The sequence below is a fragment of the Sinohyriopsis cumingii genome, chromosome 6, assembly GCF_028554795.1.
Source record: "Sinohyriopsis cumingii isolate HCF-2022 chromosome 6, ASM2855479v2, whole genome shotgun sequence".
Classification (NCBI taxonomy): Eukaryota; Metazoa; Mollusca; class Bivalvia; order Unionida; family Unionidae; genus Sinohyriopsis; species Sinohyriopsis cumingii.
Genome location: NC_142966.1, coordinates 106,464,470 through 106,480,191, shown reverse-complemented (window position 1 = coordinate 106,480,191; position 15,722 = coordinate 106,464,470). Strand labels below are relative to the sequence as shown.

Genomic DNA, 15,722 nt, shown 5'->3' with positions numbered 1-15,722 from the left:
AGCATATATGCGGAGCCCAAGGCTTGTCTTGGTCACCAACCTTGCATCCGAAGTAAAGATGATATGCCTTCTTCACTTGAGAATTGATACTTTTCTTCTGGTTGGCAAATGTCACTTCCCCACAAATATAGCAAAAATTGTCCGCGGTATTAACACACTTTCGAGGCATTACTGTTCTTTATTGTACGTAAATGGATAAAATAATAAGTTTTATGTAACAGTAGCTTGAACTGTCTCGCACAACGTCTAAAATATTTTAAATGCTGAACCTATCTGATTGGGCTTTATATAGTACACTGCTTACGTCAGCTTCAGCAGCCGCCTGGCATTAGTATAATAGGCCTACACATGTATAGTACACTGCTGACGTCAACTTACTTCAGCAGCCGCATGGCATTAGTATTGCATTGCATCAGAAAATGATGCAATCAACTGTGGATGATGTGAGCATGATGGTATTATGCAATGTTACATCATTATTCCGGATGTTGCTGCAGTCCTACTGGAGAAATTTACACAGTGAAACATAGAAAATGAGGTATATGAATATCTTCAAAACGAGAGCCAATACAAATTTTTCACGGTTATATTCGTGTTCGGCACACCAAAATACTACAGATTAGGGCCTTTTCAAGTCAGTAATGATTTCACTGTTGACCAGTGATATAAGTAAACGGCTTCAAACGACCGTTGATTATAAATTGACTGGTGCAGCATTAAAGAGGCGATTTAAAAATTATCTAATAAATTTGACAAAAGAGAGGTGTACACAGTCTCATTAGTGTCCCCATAGACGGCATTGTAAATATAGTGAAGAAATGTACAGTTATAACATTATTTAGAATCTTGATAGATGGGCTTGACCCATGAATAAATCAAGACAAGCTCGCTATTTTATGTACTCGTGTCTTAAACATTAACATGAAAAAAAGTTACAGATGAGTTTTGTCAACTTAAACTCCCATGTGTCTGATAAACTGATAAAGGAAGCAGAACTCCATTAGGGGTCACTAACAAAACATTATTTTCCCAAAATTTTGTTTTTTGAATTTGTGTCTGTAAATTGTTCTTTAATTAATTTTTAAAGAAATAAGTAAAAGAGAATGTCCTACCGTTAGATGGAGTAGTTGTTCGTCTATAATCACAATTAGACATAAAAATAAAAACTCTTTATTGTAATACAGCTAAAATGTATAAAAGTAAGGTTTATTGTTGTTCTGTTTTTCTTAATTTAGATTCAGTTTGAAACTTGCTACTAAAATTATTTTGGGAGGCTGTACAATGTCTCCAAGTAATGAAGAAAAGGATATAAAAGAACACACCATATATACAGATATGTATTTCTTTAGTATTGTTGTACAGTTATCAACTACAAATTGTCTTTGCATTTTGTTTAAAAACTGAGTCCTCTTTTATTGTTAATCCACATGTGGATGCAACAAAATAATGATTAACAAGAAACCAGAAAGTAAATTCAATCTGCCATCAAAGACTGCAAGGAAACTGTTTAAAGAATGGTTTCACTTGTAATAATTTTTATATTCCCATTTGGTCGTGGCATTCTTGATATATTAAAGATTTCGTGTCTCTTAGATGTACTTTTGCAAGTGCCAGATCCAGCCAATGACACTATTTCTTAATTCTTAATTCGTCATTAATCACCTGCTTCTCAACAAAACAAAAACATAATTTTGAAATTTTGAAAGGACCGCTTGAGTAGTTTCCTGCCCATATGTAGGCAGAGATAAAACTAATTAACAAACAAAACCCTTAATGTGTGTCGAAGAGTTTAGTAAATTTCAATACTTTCCAGAGGCATGCCAAGGTCTGTGGTCAATGTTGTAAACCTCAGCCGCTGACTGTCCATCATGCATAAAGTCAGAATGATGGCCAAATAAAAACAGTCCTATACTATCATTAAATTGTAAATGACCAGAGTTGTGTATGTCAGACTGCTTCATATGAAAACTGTTTTAGGTTGAAGTGTTTTATTTTTTTTAAATCATAAAATGTCACTATTATATACTGTTTTAATTGTGCATCTCGAAAAGGTATTTTATTTGTTATTATTCCAGTGTGAACATGATGGTGGTACATCGTTGCATAAATTGTCACACTCTCTAATTACTGAAATTTTTTTATTAAAGAAGCAACCTGGGACTAAATGGTTCATACTACCCTTAATCATGAACTTAGCCAGAAGTTCAGTGGACTGTATTCATTAAAGGCTGCTTTTCTGACTTAATACCACAAGGACCAAAATTAAATGTGTGCTATGCTAGGTTTGCATGGCAAGGGATACATTAACAGATGAAAACATAATCTTTTCATTCCAATTTATCAATGGCAACAACAAAAAATACGATGAATATCTTATATACAATATGTTAGGATTCAATTTTAACATATACCGAAGAAGTAAAACAAACACTGAACAACATACATGTATAAATATATATATTCTTTTTTTTTTTTTTTAAAAAAGAACAACTGATAATTGCATTGCGTTCTTTCTTTTGTAATTTTATTTGAATAAAAGTTTCTGACTAATTTAAAATCATAAACTATATACTTAGTATATAAGTATACACCCAAATGATTTTTTTTTCTTTTTTATTCAAATATCCCTTGTTGGGAATTTTTGAAAAAGTGCCCCTAATGACTACAACAAATCTCTTTACAGCAAGGGTAATGTTATTTCCCTGCCTGAATTCTCATTTACTGAATGTCCAACTGCAAACCATATAGATCCTGATCTGTCATTGCATAATGTGACCGCAGATTGGGCCAATGTTGTTTATTCCACTGATTACTCCTAATAAAATGCACAGACCCACATATATCCGTACATTATAGGATGTGAAATCTGGGCCCATGCAGTTTGCAATTTAAGTCGACTTACCAGAATGTAGTGAGATATTTAGTGATTACGCAGTAATGTATCTTATTAAACAACAACAACAATAATATAATAAAACCATTATTCATAATGTTCACCTGATTGATTTTTGCAATAAACCAAAACAACATTCAATATTAATCCGCGGAAAACTCTCAAAACTCATACACAAAATTGTGTACACTGTGATATAAAACTGAAAGACATAATAAATCGTTATTCTGCTCATGCGTGTTTTCTTATTGTTGCCATAGCTACATATGTCAACAACATGTATCTTAAAATCATGGCCCTTAACGGTGATCACTATGCATCTTATAGCTGATAAAAATCATGTTACATTAAGATATTACTACTTGACCGTAATTATAATAGTGGAGTTTGAATACTATGGGAGTGTTAGACATACAGTCGCATTTTTAGTACAAAGTGATAGAAATCTTTAAAAATTGTACCCAGGCAACTTTTATATAAATAATTGTTGCCAGCTAGAACACATATTTACTTCCAAGGTTAAAATAAATCAAAGCAAAATGTAGCACATATATAAACAAAATAATAATGATACTTTTATATCGTAGCATCCGTAATAAATTTCCCTTATTAGAACCACCTGTAGTCCACTAATTAAATTGTAACATATTGATTCTAGAATGAATAAGAAATTTTTTTCCGGTTATCTGGATAAATTTTAAAAAATTATATTTACAAAACAGAATCCATCAATCCAGTTTCGTACATCTCCTCGCAGCATGTAAATATTTTGCACTTAGTGTATATTTTGCAAGATGCCTTTACAAGAGACCACTCAGCTATATTATTCAGTAAAGTAGCTAGCCAAACAACCCTGTAGAGTTGGTGAGATCATCAAAATAAAGCTCTGAGCTGTCTTTCCGTGTAGGTTGGAGATAAAGATCGCACTATATTGGCCAATGTCTTTGATTACACTCCAACACTCCTTTTATTGTTCGCTCCACACGTCTTTGTCATGCATATGTGTGAAGTGCCATGTAACCACAAACTCTTTGTTGGGTAGATAAGGGATGGTATGCATGTAAATAGTTATGTACACTGTCTGTAGGTAGAATACTAGTTTGCATTATTAGGTTTAATGTTGTTGTTGAAGAGTTTAACGCCACATTTCAACATAAGATAGGACATACGTAGCAGCCAGTAATACAGGTGGAGGAAGAACCAGAACCCGGCAAAACCTATGAAAAAATACCGATCCACGAAAAGCTACTGGCAACTTTCTCACGTATCCACATTGGCCGAGCCCAAGACTCAAACCCACGCAGGGTGAGATGGCGGTGATCTGTAAACTAAGGTGAACGCTTTAGACCAGGGATCCGGTTCAGGTTTAATAAACTAGAAAATCATTCAAGTCACTAACAAAGAAGGAAGTTATCAAAATAGGTCAGCGAACTCCATGAAAATCATTGAAGCTTTTTTCAACATTAGTAACTATATATATAAATAAAAAGTGTGACGTGAATTTATATTTGAGCCAACATGGTCTTCATCATGGTCTTAGAACAATATGTAAAAATGGTACATACTAATAATCTTATCTCACCTTCGTCATATATATAAAAATGAAGGAGACGTTTGTTAGCTTCCGGCAATATATTTTTTAATATCTAGAAAAACGTTTGCCTTCTGAATGTCCTGGTTACTATTATAATGATTATCGATTGAGAATTGTATTGTCATCATCATTACATTATCCAATGAGAATTATATTATCATCATCATTACCATTATCCAATGAGAATTGTGTTATCATCATCATTACCATTATCCAATGAGAATTGTATTATCGTCATCATTACCATTATCCAATGAGAATTGTATTATCATCATCATTACCATTATCCAATGAGAATTGTATTATCGTCATCATTACCATTATCCAATGAGAATTGTATTATCATCATCATTACCATTATCCAATGAGAATTGTGTTATCATCATCATTACCATTATCCAATGAGAATTATATTATCATCATCATTACCATTATCCAATGAGAATTGTGTTATCATCATCATTACCATTATCCAATGAGAATTATATTATCATCATCATTACCATTATCCAATGAGAATTGTATTATCATCTTCATTACCATTATCCAATGAGAATTGTATTATCATCATCATTACCATTATCCAATGAGAATTGTGTTATCATCATCATTACCATTATCCAATGAGAATTATATTATCATCATCATTACCATTATCCAGTGAGAATTGTATTATCATCATCATTACCATTATCCAATGTGAATTGTGTTATCATCGTTAACCAATACGTACGACGATAATTTGTATTTAGTGATAATTCAATAACATAAATTCACTTTATTGGAATGATGCGATAGTCAAAAAATACAAAAGGGTTTGCTTGATTTATATTCAGTCAATTATGTGCACTGAGTAGGTTAAAATCTTTAGATAATTAAATAATAGTATGACATCTGAGATGGATTCAATAGGCAACAAGAATGTATTTATATAATACTGAAGTAACAAATCAGGGTCTCAAAGACATAATTTCTGATGAGAAACGTTTGCCCCCCTAATGAGAATTGGGACGTAACATTAGCCCTAAATAAGAATTATAGCCTGCTAATTTATTTTGGTGAATTATTGTAATAGTCATACTGCTCATTTATATGTCAATCCATCAACAGCTTGGTTTCTGAGGAATAGCTTCACTGTCATAAATAACCATATATGGTATACAACCTTATGCTGTTGAGACCTTGACCGAGTTGTATTTCCAAATTTTACATTCATGTAAGCATGTTTGCACTGAATACCATGTTTTCTGCTATATTTTCATAGCTGCCTTTATCTGATGTATTAATGAACACATTGCAGCAGCCTCTAGCTGAATTGGCATTTTCTCAAGTTTGAAACTGTTCCATTCCATTTTGACTCATGTAACGAAACGAAAACAGACCAATGTTTTGTATTATTATAGACCATGGACGATAATCTGATATGCTCATTTATCACTTGTGGCCACCTGTACAGAGATTTCTTCTTTACTCGTGAATGTGCATAAGTCTGCCTAAACACTGTGATTGCAAGTTAATTGTTCTCACCAGTGTGGCTCAACTAGACCTTTCGTGCCGTTTGTATGCGCCAAACAAACTTTCTCTTCAAGGTACAGTCACTTATTGATCAATAAACGGACACATTCCTTAATGTGTAACATACTATTACATTGTGTTGTTAAATGATTCATGTTTGAATGATTATGCTCATGAAGTTACGACTCTATTTCTTAAACTATGTAACATAAAGACGTGAATCCATCAACTTTGTTAAAATCAACGAAAAATGTATATAATTAATTTACAAAGTAAAAATTTAGGAAACACAGTATTGAAAATTAAATTATAAATATTCCTTAATGCCTTAAAGTATCCAATATTCCGGAAGAATTTCAGATGTCTTGGATGTTCTGAAGTATCACAATAATGCAATCCAGAATGTATTTGAATGAGTTTACAATAATTCCAGCCTAATTTATTAATCTGAATCAATGAGCACTTATTAATTCCTATGAAACAATACTGACCTTGAACATTTGCTAGTCAACAAGTCTGTTTCTTGAATGTTCCGAACTTATGAGTTATGTCAGCTTCTTATTTAAACTTGCAATCATGGACAAAATGTAGTCATGTTAATACATTGTTTACAAATGACCATTATCTTAAAGTACAATGCACGATCATGAACAAAGGCTAAACACACAATATAGATATAAACAACAAAGAAAAAGGAGGAATTCTAAGCATAGAATGTTACAGATGATAAAAGAACCTTTTCGATTCTAGCCCGTGACGCGCGATGATGTTTGCTTTGTTTAATATGACATTGTATGAACCACCAACTCCATAGCATTAACTTCTTCCTCATATCTGCTAAAATGAAGTGGGCTGGACTATAAAACTTCCTGTTCATCTGAACAAGGTTTTGAAATGTGTAATGTACTACCAACCTCAATTCAGGCTCGAAGCAATGAAACTAACGGGAAATTTCAAATTCATTCTGAAGTTATATCAGCATCAGATCATTCTTTGTATTTAACTAATTGCAAACAACGGCAAGTTTCACTTGACAAGACATCTAAATATTGTAATTAGTTTAATTTTATGCTTAAGTATTATCAGCGAGTATCGTTTGTAAGCATAACATGATAAAGCATAAAAAACTGACATTGAAATGTTGCATTTCCAAGAAAATGAAAAATATAATAACATGGTTTGATTTCTTGAAATCCCATTTTATTCAGAATTCACTAGTTAAAAAGGCCGTGAAGCATATCAACTTAGTGAAAGGATCATGGTAAAAGCAAACGGGTCTTCCACTGTTTGACAACATCATCGAAGGCGGTTAATATAGTACCAACATGAATTAAAATTATTGTCACTGAAGGTAAATGATCTTATGTGCTGCTGTAGTCTTGGTATTTCCAAGAAATCAAAACATTTTCGATTTCGTTGGGTTAACTACGAATTAGAATGCTTTAACAAAGAAAATCAGTGCAAAATGTTAGTGAGAATCTCTCTGATGATATCTTATGTCAGATCCTTTTTGCTTGCTTTACGCAAGACAATTATTTTACTGAAGGATACTTAGCATTATATGTGCTTTAACAAACATTTATATGTCCAGGAAAAGCAATAGAATAATGAAATAGTCAACTTTATAATTCATTATGTATTAATATCATTATTGGCTATTCTCCTTTAGCAACTGTCACATTAAATACAGTAACACATTTCATGAAAAACTAATTGGTGAACGTGAATAAGGAAAAGCCATACAAACGTTTTAGAGATTATATAAGTCTTTTTACTGAATATAATGCAAAACACTGTATATACCCGCTATTAGTCAAGTCCAACTGCAAACTCCACAGACCCAGCTCTGCTGCCACACAAAGTCCCGCAGATCTGGGACAAAGCAATTTGTGAGAAACATGTGCTCCGTAAAGGCAAGCACATTAGAACACTCGGCCACCCGGAACCCGTCGTGATATTAAGCCAAAACATTTCTCAACCCGATCAACAACAGTCTGATGCGGGATTTGAGATGTTGTGTGCTTATTATTGCATCTGTGCTACAAAATCAGCGTAATTCTTTCTAATAAAAAATTAAAAGACAGTATAATCTTAATTCGGAAACATACAAAAGTGTACTCATATGTTGAATCCAATTGCAAGCTGCACAGACTCGGATCTTCTGTTACATAACGTCACGACAGATCTAGGTCTGTGCAGTCTGTTAGGAGTAATTAACATAACAGCATAATTTCCAGTCTGATGGCTTATCATGCTATTGCAGATCTAGTTCCAAAATATTTGCTGAAGGACGTGACTTGTAAGAAAATAGACATGGAATCAAATATGCTTCTAAAAAAGGTGTTATTTCTTGTTTCTAAATAGCAGTACAACCGTACTTTTTGTACTTAATGTTTCACCGTGTATGGTTTATATTCTACTGAATGAGTCAAAATTCTAGAGTCTGCTGTTGCGGAGACTGTCGTACTCCGAAAGGCACCTTCTACAGTAAAGCAGTGATGGATGAATATAAATGGCAAAAGCTAGTTACATTCATATGTTCCATGTAAAGTCTCTTTTATATATCTGATATCAGAGTAAAGATATTTATAAAGTCTACAAATGAGATAAAAATCACACAGCAGATATTCTCTCTCTCTCTCTCTCTCTCTCTCTCTTGCTATTTTAACACATGCCATAATCAATACTTTGTATAAAAACAACATTACGTGATGAGAAAAATGTTCTACTCCTCAAAGTGTTTCTTCTTGAATACAAACTGATTAGTAGGAAACTCCGATGATCAAATATGTTGTTATTAAGTACGGAAGGTCTGTTCTCCCATGCATGAATACTTGGGTCAGAAACGGGTGTAATGCATACAACCCTAGCAAAAGGATTAATATATCACATCAATACCGACCACAATTATAGAGCAGCACAACCTCACATCTAAATTACATTTTTGTTTACTTGGATTAACCTGGCCACACCTGGAGCACTTGTTCTTATGTTATCAAGTGTTTGACAGGGTACTGTTAATTACAAAACCTTTTTGCTTGTTTATATTTAATCAATCTTAACTGATACAATTGATCAACTCTCAGCATTCACAAGAATTTCTCGATTGGGTACATAGCCTAGGACAGCTCATGTATTATGGTGCCGGTGTAGAGTTATGTAAGTCCTGAATTTGAGACTTAGTCAATATGCAAATATTCTTCGATGTGAAATTTGGTGACAGCGCTGGGATCATAACATTAAGGACTATACCACTCAAAGATTTTAACTTTCAATCCTATAAGGTAAGTCTGCATGGTAACTGATTTCAAGACACAAAGACATATCTCTGAAAAGCGATGTGACTATTTTGTAGCACCAAATCAGGTGCATCAGCACAGACGACGCAATGGGTATGGTACGTATATAGTCTTCGTGAGATCCCTGGTTCCAGCAATAAATGTTTCACTTGTGACATTATAAATTGATTAGTTAAAATAAACACATAGCTGCTCTTATGAGCTCTGGATCCAATAATGAAGAAATTTGTTTCTACACTAAAAGCCGTTTACTCTGAGTTAAGCCGAAGAGTACTGCTAAAACAACACAAAATACAAGCCATCAGGCAAGTACAGCTAACATGCGACGTAAGCGATATGTGCGTTACCAAATATGATCTCGTAACTCGAAATCGCATAACTCGAAATTGGAAACTATGTAAATTTAATGTCATCTCATTTAAAACGTGTATAAATTCTATCCTTTTGTTATGAAAAAGTTTTATTATTTATATCTGTCTTTTATAGAAATAGTCAAGGTAATAAGGCTAATGACATTAATTTGATTGTATGAAAGATTGCTTTCTAGAACTTAAAATGTGAGCTTCTAACACCAGATGTAAGTAATTATAAACTGAAACCAGTCTTGAAAGCAGTATTAGTATTGAAGACTTTACCCAAATTACAGTGCTTATTGGCGTTTGGTGAAAAGAAATAGAAAAATAATTAGGGTAGAACGTATGGATTTTCATCGCAAAAAGTTGGAAATATTCTTCACAGAAAACCCTTTGCATCAAAAAGAAACACTAGTTAGCCCCTAAGCAGCACCTGGTCAGTTAGATGAGTTTAGGTATTAGAAAATTCACTCGACTGTCAGACATTTTCATTCACCATTTCAAACCAGGCAGGTGAATTTTCAGCCCCTGATAATGATATTAAATACAATGATGAAACCATTTTTCTTCCTAAATCACAATGACTTAAAGCCTGCACTTTAAGCTTTACCAGATATTGCTATTTATAGGCACAAGAGTAATTTATCCCTAATTGTTAAGTAAATATGTTTGTCTTAAAAATCATTTCATAACTGCAGAGAAAAGTATTTATGAGTTTTAAACAACACAAAATTTAACCAGATGGCAATTGTATAACACATGCAAGTTTAATAGAACAAAGAACTTGAAACAAATGCAAGATAAACAGAACAAATAATTTCAACTGAAAGTCTCTTGATCAAGGTGTCTATGATATGAAAAGAGTAAATCCATGGACAAACGAGTACAGCTTCTGATACTTAATTATACATATTTATCGTTATATCATTTTCTATTTCAATTCTTTACAGGTGAATATAACAGTCCCCTGCTATGCCTGTGACGAAACAGAAATGTTTGCACGCGCTATAACAAGTTTTAGCACCTAATTAGTGTGTGGTGGTTTTGTATGTCTCTGACACAGTCTCCTTAACAAACTGACAGTACTAAAGACATCTGCTGAAGGCACTGTCTTCTCTCTCTCTCTTTGAAATCAAAAGACTTCAAAAGACAGCAAGCAGATAGTTCGATGTTGATCTGAATGAAAACAAAAACTGCCATAAAATACATGCAGGAGCCTCTTTCCTAGGTACAAAGTCCAGAATCAAAAATCAAAATGGTCTAGGGATATCCAATGTTATATATAGTTTGGAACTTAAAAAGAGGGATTGGGATTTTTTCTTAGATATTCGATAACTCGGTATCTTCAAAGGAACCATGGTTAGGACAATCCTGTTGACATACTCTCAAGATGACCATAGCAATGTGAAAGATAAACATCACTTGATTATAGCCACATCATTTTTAATGATCTGGCTTAAATATAACCCTTCGTCTTGAAATTAAAGCTAGTGTACGAACTGGTTAAATACTGTAATCTGGGAAATAAGTATAATTCAGTTGTAAACACGTACACATAAATAAACACATCTTTATTCAGTTCTTTTTCTTGGTCAGTAAAGCTCGTGTAAGGCTGGTTTTAACAGCAATTTCAACACATATAATAAATATATCATGCTCAGGAAATGGGAGCTAAATGCCGTTCTCACTGGCACAGTAAAAAGCTAAACCAGGCTGGTTTGGACACATATAAAACCCACTACCCTTGGATTACGAGTCCGATGCTGTACCTGCTGAGTTATCGTGGCTCCCTCCAGTAAAGCAATGATTCTAAACTATCAATTACCTGAATGTTTGCATATTTAATGTTAATTTTTAAGCTCCTCTTCAAGCGAGATTATCTTTAATTTATGATCCATACTTGAGGTATCACATGAATGGTGACAAAATACATATATAGGGCTGCAATATCCACACCAATTGTAGCTGTCTGAATAGGTTATCAAGTTAATTATTCACTTCTTATTTTGATGTAGCAAAGGAAAATATTAAGTATGATTAATCCTCTGGATTATTAACAATTCCTTTTTTTAAAATCTAATAACATGTTTGATGCTTGATTTCAAATAAATAATTCATGAATATGAGAAAGGAGAGACATGAATTTAAAATTGATTGTTCAAATCCAAGCTTTTAGGTAACTCAGAGTATACCTTTGTAAACAACGTTATTATCTTCAATGGTAGCTAGCTATATACAATAAAAGATACGTATCCATGAGGTCTAGTCATTATTATTACATGTTCACCTAAACTTTATTCATTTGTCTTTCCCCCTATAAAGCTAACTTTATGCCAGTATAATTTTGTTCGAATCAAATTCCAGCCAGTAAAATCTAAGAACGACATCTGATAAATGAATTTATGCTGTAAACCAGTTAGTTTATACTAATTATCGAAGATACTCACTTACAAATCAAATTCAACTTCCAACAACACATAATGTGATAGCATTTTAGGGTTTATCATAATTGTTCTTCTGGTTCTTTGTAACAAATTCCATAGTCTCTGATCTGCTGGCACATTATGCGACAGTAGATCATGATCTGTGGAGTTTCCAGCTAGATATGCCTTATTTGTAAGTAAATATGGTACGTTAATGAGGACAGATCCTAATATTACCATATTTGTTTCTTATTCAATCCACAATACGCTGATATACGACTCATGTATATATTAATGATTTATATTATGATAAAACCAAATTATAACTTATTTTCCAACCTTTCTTCATTTACTAAGTTTTAAGGCAATTAGTTCCAGAAATCATACAATGTTAGGATGCCTAAGTTACCCATTTTGAATATCAAAATCTAAACAACTGTAATTTACCTGTGGTTACTTAATCCCAAGACTTCTTGTTTTCCTCTCCCTCCCCTCACAGCACCTCTGAAAATAAATGATACGTTATATTGCAATCTATGTTATGTGCGACGTAATAGTGTGGGTGAAGGTATATGCGTGTGATATATATGTGCGTGCGTGTGCAGTTTCTGTTTTGAAAATGACTTACCTGTTCACTGTACTGTTGAATTGCACATTTGTCAGAATAATATTTTTTCTGTTATTCTTCAAACATGTCACGAGTAAAACAGTTTCTAATATTTAGTACGAGTCATCCCAACACGCACACACAATACACGCACAACACGCTAAAGATGTGTTCCGAATCATCCACGTGAAACATAGGGAAGCAAACAGATAATAAATGTTACGTGGAAAAATGGCAAGGGTCAATTTTGTCAATGTCATACTGATCAAAGATACTTGGCTTAGTACATACTTGAATCATATCAGATGTAAAAAACAGGATATATTCGGGTAGACTTGAATCAGCCAAACCTGCATTTTTTTCCTGTTGACAAAATGTATCAACTCAAATAGCAGTAAATTGTTCTGTCGAGATACCGATCATTACATTTTGTCTGGCATATTCTCCAAAATTGTATCAGATGTTATTTTGGTGCAATTCTTTTCATGCAGACAATACATGGGTAACTTTGTGAACATGATCCGATATAACACTAAGTTATAGCAACGCAAATTCGGGTTAATATACATGTATTGCTTATGTTTTAAACAAGATTTGTTTCTTCTAAAAGCTGTTAATTACCTGTAATAGACAATTATAAAACAGATTTTATAGTATACATCGCATCAATGCCCGTGTCTCAGTAAAGGCGGCATTAGAATCTAACCATTTTCTTTAAAATTAACAAAGCCCTCATGAGTGATATACTATACAATTTTCCGAGATTTCATCTTATCTATAAAGAGATTTTCTTAAAGTTTCTTGTTTATTTTGCATGAATACACTATAGTCAGCTACATTATCAAATTTTCCGCATTCTACTCCAAAGTCTGTATATTTTCTGAGGTCATTACAGTGCTCTACAGCTAATAGTCATTTAGTCTTTTACGGCACGTGTGTTAAAATGCTTCAACTGTCAAACATTCTGTGTCTCAGATAATGTAAACTCTGTCTGATAAAGGAAAAGAATTTACAACTGCATATACCAACAGCAGTATAGTATATTATTAGTTCACATCTATGAAATTAGTTTTCCAATAAAATATCTAGCCCAAACTTTAACAGCTTCAATTTTGATTCATGTTCTTGTAGGAAACCTATCAATAAATCAACACAAATACATAGTTTAAGGTATGTTTTCTAAACAAAAATACTTCACACACGACATGAATGGTTATGAGTTATGTTGTCGTATACACGTTTGTTGCAACAAGGAACAATACTATCACAACTATCCCAAAGTTGTTTCACTTAAATTGTCAAACTAACTCAACAAAAGTCTTTCTTACATGTCAGTGCTATGGTCATATGAAATATGTTAGTAGTGGAATAAAGAAGATTGATCTCAGTCGTATCCAGGCTGTAATGCGGTATCATTTGTCAATTAGGTGAATGAAATGATTCTTTTGATACCAGTTGTTTGTAAGGATATTTGTACTGCTTCAATAATGAATCCAACTTTGAGGTATCACGTGAGTCAGAATGTTTTTTCATCAATAAAGGTAACTTGATCTCTGAACAAACAATGGTCTCTTTGTAAGTATAACGTTACAAGCTATGTCGTCGGAAGATTGATTAAGTGTAATTACAGTAATTGATCTTGATCGGTGAGCTATTTCTTAACCTTGAATTAGTTTTACATGCAAAGGCAAGTACATTTCTGAATAAATCAGGGCCTCCACAGAGATCGGAAAAAAGATTGAGTATTATCTGCGACAAATCATGTGGTTATTCAATGATGTAAAAATCAACTAATATCATGCCGTTTGTGAAAGCACGCGCATGTTTGCCCCCACTTATGCTCATATGGTGTATGAGGCGTTGTTAAGGTTGTGTTATATTCTGTGCTTTTAAATTGTGTAAATTTGGGAGAATAAAATAAAATGGACACAACTTATTTATGTTTCGATGTATAATTGATTGTACATAATTTTGCATCATTAACATATAAACATTTGTTGGTTTACATAATTAAAATAATTTCAACCCTTCCTAACTTCCTCAATATTACTGCTACAGCTACTCCTATTAATAACTCTGCTTCTCATGCAACAATCACCAGCATCAATTCTACTTTTGCTACCTCTGCTGCTGATGCTACTATTATAACCACGACAAACAAAACAAAAAAGGTCTCAAAGCCTTAAATTTGTACAATGATTTCTGATCGAAGGAAATTTCAATTACGTTAAGGTCGGTTTCTGGTGTGATAGTATTTTAGTTAGGTTCCCAACAATAAAGTCATGGACCATGCGCGTGTCTAGTACAGTGCGTTCAAGTGCAAATTTACCTGCAGATTGTTTTCTTGTGGTGTGAATTGGATTTCGGTGAAGGCCTGTTTCTTTTCTTAGTTTGGTGTTGAAGTAAAAAATATAGTAACATATATTTTTATTTCTATAAATCTATGTTGTTATTGTTGTAGGATTTAACGCCAATTTTCAGCACACGATAGGCTGCTATACATGGCGGCCAGTATTAATGGTGGAGGATGAACCTGAGAAAACCCCGGAAAGAACTACCGACCCACGAGAAGCTACTGGCAAGCTTTCTCACATACCCACATTGGCTGAATCCGAGACTCGAGCCCACGCAGACAGAGGTGAGATGGCAGTGATCCGTAACGGAGAGCGCGTTATACCACTCCACCTCTTGGGGCCCCTCTATAAATCATTGTAATGTTTGTGTCTCTCACGAGAACTGCTAAAATTTGCATAGAAAGAAATTTTCGTCCTTCAAAAAATGTATCCGAATTACACGGTGAATTAACCGCAAAAGCAAAGGATGAAACAAAGCTATATATAATTACATTACAGCTTTCTCCCAGTGTGTGTGTGTGTGTGTGTGTGTGTGTGAGAGAGAGAGAGAGAGAGAGAGAGAGACTCTACTAATGGATAGTTCAGATAGATAATATGTAGCACGGCACAATATCCAGATAACTGAACGATGTTCCGAAGGTTGATTTGTCCAAATGTTCCTAAGTTCAAAATATGCTTGTACGA

At 33.5% G+C, this 15,722-nt stretch overlaps 1 protein-coding gene across 3 annotated transcripts in view; it reads right to left on the bottom strand.

The window, feature by feature from the left end:
- LOC149797652 (protocadherin-11 Y-linked-like) overlaps positions 1-15,722 on the bottom strand; it is a 36,489-nt gene that overhangs the window by 16,823 nt on the left and 3,944 nt on the right. The window contains exons 1-2 of one of the 3 annotated variants that reach the window (XM_089962557.1): positions 12,706-12,899; positions 12,525-12,581 (exon numbers count right to left, since the gene is read on the bottom strand). The gene's annotated coding sequence lies outside the window, so the exon portion shown is untranslated. Of the gene's footprint in view, positions 1-3,608; positions 3,747-12,524; positions 12,582-12,705; positions 12,900-15,722 lie in introns of those variants that run through there. The other 2 variants (XM_089962558.1, XM_089962559.1) reach the window with 2 other exon arrangements.